The following is an 8,515-nucleotide window of genomic DNA, read 5'->3' on the forward strand; positions in this document are numbered from 1 at the left end:
CCATCATGCCTCGACACCCGGGCTGAGCTGAATCAGGAAGCCAGGAGAGTTAGTGGTGCTGAAGCATGGTTAAGGGGGCAGTTTTAAGCCCTACAGCCATGGGGTCTAAACCCAGCAAGACCACTTCTGGGCTGTGTGTCCTAAATTCCCTGAGCCTCCACTTACTCATATGTCAAATGGGAACAATGAGGTGCCTCCCTCACAGGGCTGAATAAGACAAGCTGGGGGGACCTTCTTGCGTCTCCCCCCCCACTCCGGTCTGGGGCTCAGCCTGCCTCAACCTCCTCCCCAGCCCAAAGGGTCCATCCCTTCCTCTCTTTGCACTCTGCTCTTTCCAGCCCCAAGCTGTTTCCTCCGCCCGGTGCATCCACTCCTCCACCTTCTCGGTTGCCCACCCCATTCATCCTTCAAGGAGGCGCCGCTTCCGGGGCCTTCCTTCCCTCTCTCCCCATGTCCCGCTCGCCCACAGTCTCCCCGCCAGAGGTTGGGGGCAGGATGACTGGGATCTGGGCCCAGAAGACTGTCCTCTGTTCAGATCATATGACCCTGCGCGAGACCCTTCTGCCCCCGAGCCTCATGTGGCCTCTTCTGAGAAATGGGGACAAGAACCAAGCTCTTGCCCTGTGCTCTGGCACGTCCTGGGAGCTGCAGAGGTGACCCTCGGGTGCAGGTGCAGCCGTGCAATTGTGCATTTCCTGGAAAAAGAAAGCAATTTGGGCCCAACCTTCAGGGCCTGAAACGGTGCGGTTACGTAAGTTCCAAAACTTATTTTTCCCTGCAATTATGACAAACTCCTGGAGCCCCGAGCGAGTGGGCCCTGGCCTCAGTTCTCGCTTCTGCACTTGTTGGGACAAACCCCAGAATTAATTTAATTACCGTCCCGGGCTTCCGTCCAGGTGGGCCCTGCCAGGGCGCCTCCCTCTGGATTTCATTAAGCCTCTTGTCAACATCCCCCGCTCCGCACTCTGGGCTTCTCTCAGAGCCAGCCCACTGAGCTGGGGGAGGGACAGGCGCCGGCCCCAGCCCTCTAGCTTGGACTTTGTTTACCTGGGGCTTCCCACAGATCCCTCCCTTAATAGCCCTGGAGCCAGGAGTCTCCCTGGCAGGGAGGTGGGAGGCTGGGGTCTGGGAGCAAACACAGAGATAGCTCCTCTGGCCACGCGGGCAGTTTTCAGGACAGTGCCTGGAGACAGAAGCTAGGTTTGGAAGGCATAGAGGCAGCTTCATTTGGCTGCAGGAAGGGAGGGAGCTAAACGGTTCTGGAAGCCGTGTTCGGGCTTCCTCCTCACCAGGCACCCATGGGGGAGCTTCTGAGCATAGACACAGGCTGAGTCCTGCTCCAGCTCTCGCAGGATTCCTGGTCCCAGACACAGCCTGGTCACAGCACTGCCTCAGACAGAAGCCAAGCTATGATGCTGCTCCTGACCTGGGCCTTGATGCCATTCACAGATGGAGCTCTGGTTCTGGTTCCAGATGGAGCCCTGAGCCTCGTCACAGTCTAAGGCTAAACCTGTTCCCAGATGAAGCCCTAGTTTGGCTCGTAGACCTACCCCTCGACTCAGTCATGAACGGAGCCCTGGTCTCAGGGTGACTGGGCCGGGTCACGCTCCCACAAGCTTGTTTGGGAATTGCAGTCGCTTGCCTCCTTGCCAGCGCTTGGCGTGGTTAGTCTTCTCACTTCGGTTCCAAAAGTGCCGGTACCTCCTTGGGGCTTCGTTTGCATTTCCTGGGTGACAGGCGATGTTAAACATCTCTCCGTGTGTTTCAGTTCAGTTCAGTCGCTCCGTTGTGTCTGACTCTGTGACCCCATGGACTGCAGCAAGCTAGGCCTCCCTGTCCATCACTATCTCCCAGAGTTTGTTCAAACTCACGTCCATCCAGTCAGTGATGCCATCCAACCATCTCATCCTCTGTCGTCCTCTTCTCCTCCTGCCTTCAATCTGTCCCAGCATCAGGGTCTTTTCAAATGAATCAGTTCTTCACATCAAATGGCCAAAGGATTGGAGCCACAGCTTCAGCATCAGTCCTTCCAATGAATATTCAGGACTGATTTCCTCTAGGAGGGACTGGTTGGATTTCCTTGCTGTTCAAGGGACTCTCATGAGTCTTCTCCAACACCTCAGTTCAAAAGCATCCACATGTTTATTGGCCATCATATAGCTTTTGTTTTGCCCATTTTTAAACTGTGTTGACTTTTTAAAATTGTGGTAAGAGATATATAACATAAAGCTTACAATTTTTCTCATTCTGCTTTCTGTCTCTGTGAATTTGACTACTCTAAGGACCTCAACTAAGTGGATTCCTACAGTATCTCTTTTTATAACTGGCTTATTTCATTCAGCACGATATCCTCCATGTCAGTCTAACACGGTGTCAGAACTTGCTTCCTTTTAAAGACTATGTAATATTCCACTGGGCGCATGACCACACTTTGTTTATCCAGCCATCTGTCAATGGACATGTTCACCTATAATAATAATAATGCTGTCAATACATGAATATATAAATATCTCTGAGTTTATGCTATCTGGTTAGCCATTTCATTACTGAGTTATAGAAATCTTACTTTTGAATTAACAGCTAATTACCAACTATAGTTGAGAGACAGGCTTCCCAGGCTAGTGGTGAAGGATCCACCTGCTAAAGCAGGAGGCTCAAGAGACTCGGGTTCGATCGCTGGGTCGGAAAGATCCCTTGGAAAAGGAAATGGTAACCCACTCCAGTATTCCTGCCTGGGAAATCCGATGGATGGAGGAGCCTGGCAGGCTACAGCCCACGGGGTCACAAAGAGTCAGACACGACTAAGCGGGCACGCACAGTTGAGAGACAAGTAACTTGTTATCAGCTATCACCTTAGTTATCTATTAACTGAGTAGTGTTTCAGCCAACACCTTAGTGATCAGCTAATATCTGGTTATTAGCCAATCCTAACTTTCAGCCAAGATCTTACAGGTAGGCTCACACGAGGCTGAGACCCAACCGAAATGGGAGGGGAGCCCGAGGGGGTCATAAGGAAGGGTGAGGATGTTGAAGGCAAACCCCCTGAATGGATGAAGGAGGTCCTCAGCGCGTTCTTTGCTCGTGTGAACTATAAACCGGAGATAGGATGAGCCCTATCTCTTCCTCTAGATGCTGTCCGCGGGCGCTGAACCCCACAAGGGACCCAGCCCCTATTTGGCACTTAATGACCAAACTATAGGGCCATCCACAGCTCTGCTGGGGCAGGTCTGATAGGAGGGCTCTGAGCTTTGGGCCTCGATGTCTCCTTCCAGCAAATGGGTGGGCTCAGGCCTGGAAAAGCCCTAACTCAGGGTGAGTGCGGGTGTTGGGGTGTTGTGGGGACGCTGTGCGCCCAGCCTTGGAGCTCATGGGAGGGTGGGAGGGAAAGATGGAAGTGGCGGAGCTGCAGAAGAGGGGGAGACCCCAGGGGCTCCGGCCAGCTCGGACACCAGTCAGGGAGCCATAACAGGGGACGGAGCTGCCCTGCCGCGCCCCTGCCTGCCCCTCCCTCCCCTCCGCACCCCTGCCCCCTGTAACGCTGTCATGCCCTGACTCCCACCCTGAAAGCACTCTAGCGCACAGCTCTGTGCCTTTGGCGTCTGCATCCGCTACCCGGAATGCCTTTTCCTTTTATCCAAGAGACCTTCCGCAGACTCAGTTCAAACAGCATCAGCACCTCAGGGGACCCCTTCCTGGGGCCAAGTCTCTCTTGGGGAATTTTTTGAAGGACCTTGATGGGATCTGAGGCTCTGTGGCTGTAAATAGGATCTGGTTCCTGACTCGGGACCTGGCTCTCCGTGAAACTTTAAAATGAATGAATGAGTGAGTGAGTGAATGAATGAGTGAGTGAGTGAATGAGTGAGTGTGAATGAGTGAATGAATCAAGAAGGGAATGAATGAATGAGTGGGCCCGTGAACGAGTGAATGATGGAGTGAGTGGGTGGGTGGGTGGTGGGTACAGGGCCCCGCGACTTCTCCCAGGCGCAGCAGACCTCAGTCCCAGAGGCACGCCTTGCTGACAAGCCACATGTTACTCAGAAGCATCTGGAACCCGGTGCCCAGGCCCTACGGTGCAGCCAGCCCTTCTGAGGCGTCTGCCCTGCCCATCCTGGGGTCCGGGCTCTGCTTCTCCTTGCTCGGCCCCCGTCCCCAGGCTGCACCTTCCTGGGTCAGATCCAGGCACCCTGCCCCAGCTGAGCAGGGCACCAGGCGGTCAGGCCTTGGGCCCTGACATCCCCTGGCCATGGGCACCAGCCTCCTCCACTGGGCCCAGGCTGCAGGGCCCCACGGGCAGCTTCGAGGGCCCGGCACAGACTTGTGTGGCTCCCGCTGCAGCCTTGCATTCCCGAGTTTGCTGTGTGGCCCTGGGTGGCTCACCCGACCTCGCGGGACCCACATCTGCGGCACTCACACATCGGCACGGGGCTCCCTGACCACAATTCCTACCGCCGCCCCACTGGCCTGGGACGCATCCTGCTGGTTCCCACTTCGGGGCCTTCACTCTGCTGTTCCCTCAGCCTGGAATGTTTCTCCAGATCTTGGTCCCTCCGCATCTTTGTGTCTCAGTCCAAAGGTCGCCTCCTCAGCGTCCCCTTCTGCTCCAGAAGGTGAGGGGTCAGCCCAGCCCTGCTGCTCCTCCCGCCCCGCCGCCTGGGTGGTCTCAGGCCCTGGGAGGGGACCTCTCCTGGGTGGTGGGCCCGTGTCTCACGTCCTGGGGAGCACAGGGCACTTGGCTGCAGAACTCTGGCCCCTCCGTCTGCCATGGGCTGCCGGCTGAACGTCATAATAAAACGATCTGCTGTTCACTGATGCCCCTAAAAGAACAGTATCATAAGCCTGGTGTCACTGGACTCAGGGAGGGGCGTGGCTTGTCCGAGGCCACCCACGGCGGGGGTGGAGGAAGGCACACCCACGCTCATTCTGCACCCCTGCCGCCGCTCCTCACCAAGTCTCTATCCCTCTGGCTTCCCAAAGACTTGCACTTTTCGCCATAAAATGGGCCCCACGAGGCGAGGCAACGGCAGCAGAGGGCCGAGCCTGTGCCCAGAGGAGGTCATCTGGCCGTGAATCAAGGGCCGGAATCTAAGGTCCCCTTAGCCTGGCTGGACTGTGAATTCCTATTCCATCCCATGTGTGTGTACCCCTCCATCTGGGGGTGCGGGGCCTGGATAGGGTGTGGACAGAGGTGGGGCAGCCGGAGGACCCACTTGCCCTGTTTGCCCCAGCCCGGGCGCTAACAGCCCCAGCAAAGGCAAGAGGGGGGAATGAGGTCCTCAGTGGTGGATGCCCTGCCAAGCTGGGGGAGCGGGGAGGAGAGAGAGGGAAGAGGAACGGGCTGCCCGGGGCCTCAAATGCCAAGCACAGGACGTGGGCGCGGGAATGACTGCAACTTCTTGGTAGCTGCTCCTGGAGGAAGGTGACCTCGGAGAAGAAAACCAAGCCCCCAGAGCTCTCTCCTCTCAGGAACTGGGTGGCAGGAGGGAGGCGGGCGCTGAGCCTCCCGCCCTGGCAGCCTCCAGGCGTGGCCAACTCACTGGGCTCTTTATTCGGGAAGAATTCAGGTAACAAAACGCCCATCACCACTCCATGCAGCCCCGGCACACAGGGCTTTGTAAGTGGTGGGCAGAGAGGCGGAGCCCAGGCAGCTGCTGCTCTGGAAGGACCTGGGGCTGGCCTGTCCCGAAGCCAGAGGCCAGGGACGCCTGGGGCCACATTAACCCTGGCCTGCTCCTCCTCACTGGGGGCAGCAGACACCTGTGGCTTGGGGTGTTGAGGGCCAGGTCCGGCTGGATCCCTGGCTCTGAGCACCAGAAGCTGGGTGCCCAAAGACGGAGGGAGTGGTCCTGATGACCCCCGTGCTGCCTGCGCCCCCATGGCAGCGGCTTCCTTCTCGCTCACTCCTGGGAACAGCCCGGTTCCCAGGGAAGTGGGTGGGTCTGCACCTCTGCACCCCATGTGGTGCCTGAACAGGGGCTGCTTCAGCCCGCGTCTGTGCCACGGAGGAGGAGGGACAGACGGGCAGTTAGTACGGCAGCGAAGGGTGCTGCTCTTGGTGCAGGAAGACAGGTTATGGGGCTGAAGCAAGGCTTGAAGACACGCCGGTCCATCGCTCTCAAGGGACATTTCCTGGGCCACCCCCTACACCATCCATACCTTGTTGGAAACCCTCCTTCCTGGGTCCACCTGCCCCTCGTGGTTGGTGCTCCAAGGGTGGGGTCGCAGCCGGGGTGTGAACAAGCCCCCAGAGCCTCCATGCTCCCTCCGGGCCCACCTGCTGCTCCAGGGACACAGGGGACACGCACGCCCGGAACCTCCCCCCGGCTCACGCAGAGCCCACGGTGGGCCACAGGAGTACCCAGCTCCAGCCCTCCCTCCTCTGACTCTCCATGGCTGCACTTCTGTCTCAAGACAGTGAGCTCTTTGGCCTGGAAAGGAACCCAGTGACTTTAAGAGCAGAAGCTCCTCAAGGGCAGAAGCCATACCTGGGGGTCTCTCTCCCATCTCAGCCATGTGCTTACTAACCTAACTCTTGCTGAATGAGCTCTTCTCCTCATTTGCTGTTCTGACCCCTTCGCTCCTCCCCGATGTCTGGCAAAGTTCCCCCAGGTCCCGCTGGGCACACCAGCCGGCGAAGTTCCCTCAGGTCCTGCTGGGCACACCAGTGGATGGGGAGGATAGGCGGCCAGCGGTGCCCCGTGGGGGAACGCCAGGACAGTCCAGCCTGCGGTGTGGGGTCCTGCCTGGTACCTCTGCCTGTGTCAGGGTCCCCTCCTGGAGGAGCCAAGGAGCTCTCTGACCCATCAGCCCTGCCCTCCCGTGAGAGTCGCGCCTACTCTGCGGCCCCTCCTCACCCAGCACATCTGCCTGCTGAGGACGTCCCTAGGTTCCGAGGGTGGCCCTCCACCCGCGACAGGACTCCTGAACCTCGAAACCCCGGAAACCAACACCTTCTCTCCAGGGTGGACATCGGCTCTCCTCTGCCCATACTCCCTGGCCCGGGGCCTCGAGGTCTCCTATGTCCCCCACCTCATGGAGGGGGGCTCTTTCAAACTCAGAGCTGACCCCGGGCCCTGGTTCAGTGAGGGATTCAGACGTGGCTGTGGTCCTGCGTGTGTGTGCCCGTCCATCCCAGGGCCCCGGGAAGCACCCGAGCCACGGTAATCCTGGAGCATAGGCTGGGCTGCCACGTGACTCTTAAGAACCTCACCTAACCCCACGCCAGGGGGAGGGATTAGGCCGCGCGGGCCCAGCACCAGGGCGGCCGCTCACCGCCTCTGCCCCCGCGCCCATCCCACCCCCCATCACTGCCCCGGTCTAGACGACTGTTCCGGCCCCGCAGGGCCCCCCGCCTCCAGTCTGCCCTCTGCACAGCTCCACCACAACACGGTACGGCTAGGGCCCCCCCGGGGAGCAGCTCTCTCCAGGACACAGCTGGGCATTCATGCTCAGCTGGACATCGCGGGCAGCTCTTCGCCCACCTCCACGTGCCCAGTGGCCTGGGGGCATTGTCTCTTCAGACACACAGGGTCACCGCCTTCCACCTGCCTGGCTGTCTCTACTGCCTTCGCCACACCCTCCTCCCACGCCCCTGGGCCCCTCGCTGGGCCAGTGGCTCAGCCCCCCAGACCGAGCCAGCGCTTTCTGTGGACAGGCCCCAGGGTCCTGGGGCTGAAGAGCGGACCCCTGGTTCCTGCTCTCAGGAGCCTCCAGCCCCGGGGGGGTGCTGACACTGGCCTCCTGGGAAGTGAGGTGTGGGTGAGTCTCACTGGGGAAGGAGGGGCGGGCACAGCACTGCAGGCTGAGGGAGCACCCTTTGCAAAGGCTGTGGAGCAGGAGGGAGCAGATCCAGGCTGCTCTGATGGCTGTGACCGGGGCAGTTGCTCAGCAGAGCTCCGTGCTTGGGGTTGAGAGCTCCCCGGTGCCGACTTGAAATTCCCAGTGGCTGTATCTGCACTTGTGCTGCTGGAGTCCGATGCGGAGCTTGCGCGGAGACTTGCAGCCTCCTGCCACCTCCCGGGACATCCAAGCTCCCGCCCATGACCTGCCCCCTGCGTCCCGGGCCCCGTGTGGTGACCGTGGCTGCCTTTTTCCCAGGGCCAGGCCCAGGCAGAGAGGCTCAGGGTCACCAGCCTGCACGTGTCTGGGAGAAGGGCAGAGCAGCGGTGTTCTTGCCCCAAGCTGGCAGCCCCAGAAGGCACCTGGGGCTACTCCACAGGGGGCCAGGTACCCCGCGGGAGGACACCGCCCAGCAGGGAGCGTTCAGGACCCAGCGGACGGTGGGGGAGCCTGGGAAGGCGAGATCCCAGGTCAGCCGTCCTCGTCCGGGGATTGGTGTGCCGGGCAGGCAGCTTGCAGGTGGGGGAACCTGGGACTTGGTGGGCACGTGGGGGCTGGGTTGTGGGCGAGGCCCCAGGGGAGGGCGTGGCTCCCCACCAGTTTCCCTGTGCCCAAGAGAGCACCATTGAGTAGCAAATAAAAAATACCATGTCGGGTTGAGAGGGAGATGGGTGAAGAA

Source organism: Ovis aries, chromosome 19, assembly GCF_016772045.2.
Source record: "Ovis aries strain OAR_USU_Benz2616 breed Rambouillet chromosome 19, ARS-UI_Ramb_v3.0, whole genome shotgun sequence".
Classification (NCBI taxonomy): Eukaryota; Metazoa; Chordata; class Mammalia; order Artiodactyla; family Bovidae; genus Ovis; species Ovis aries.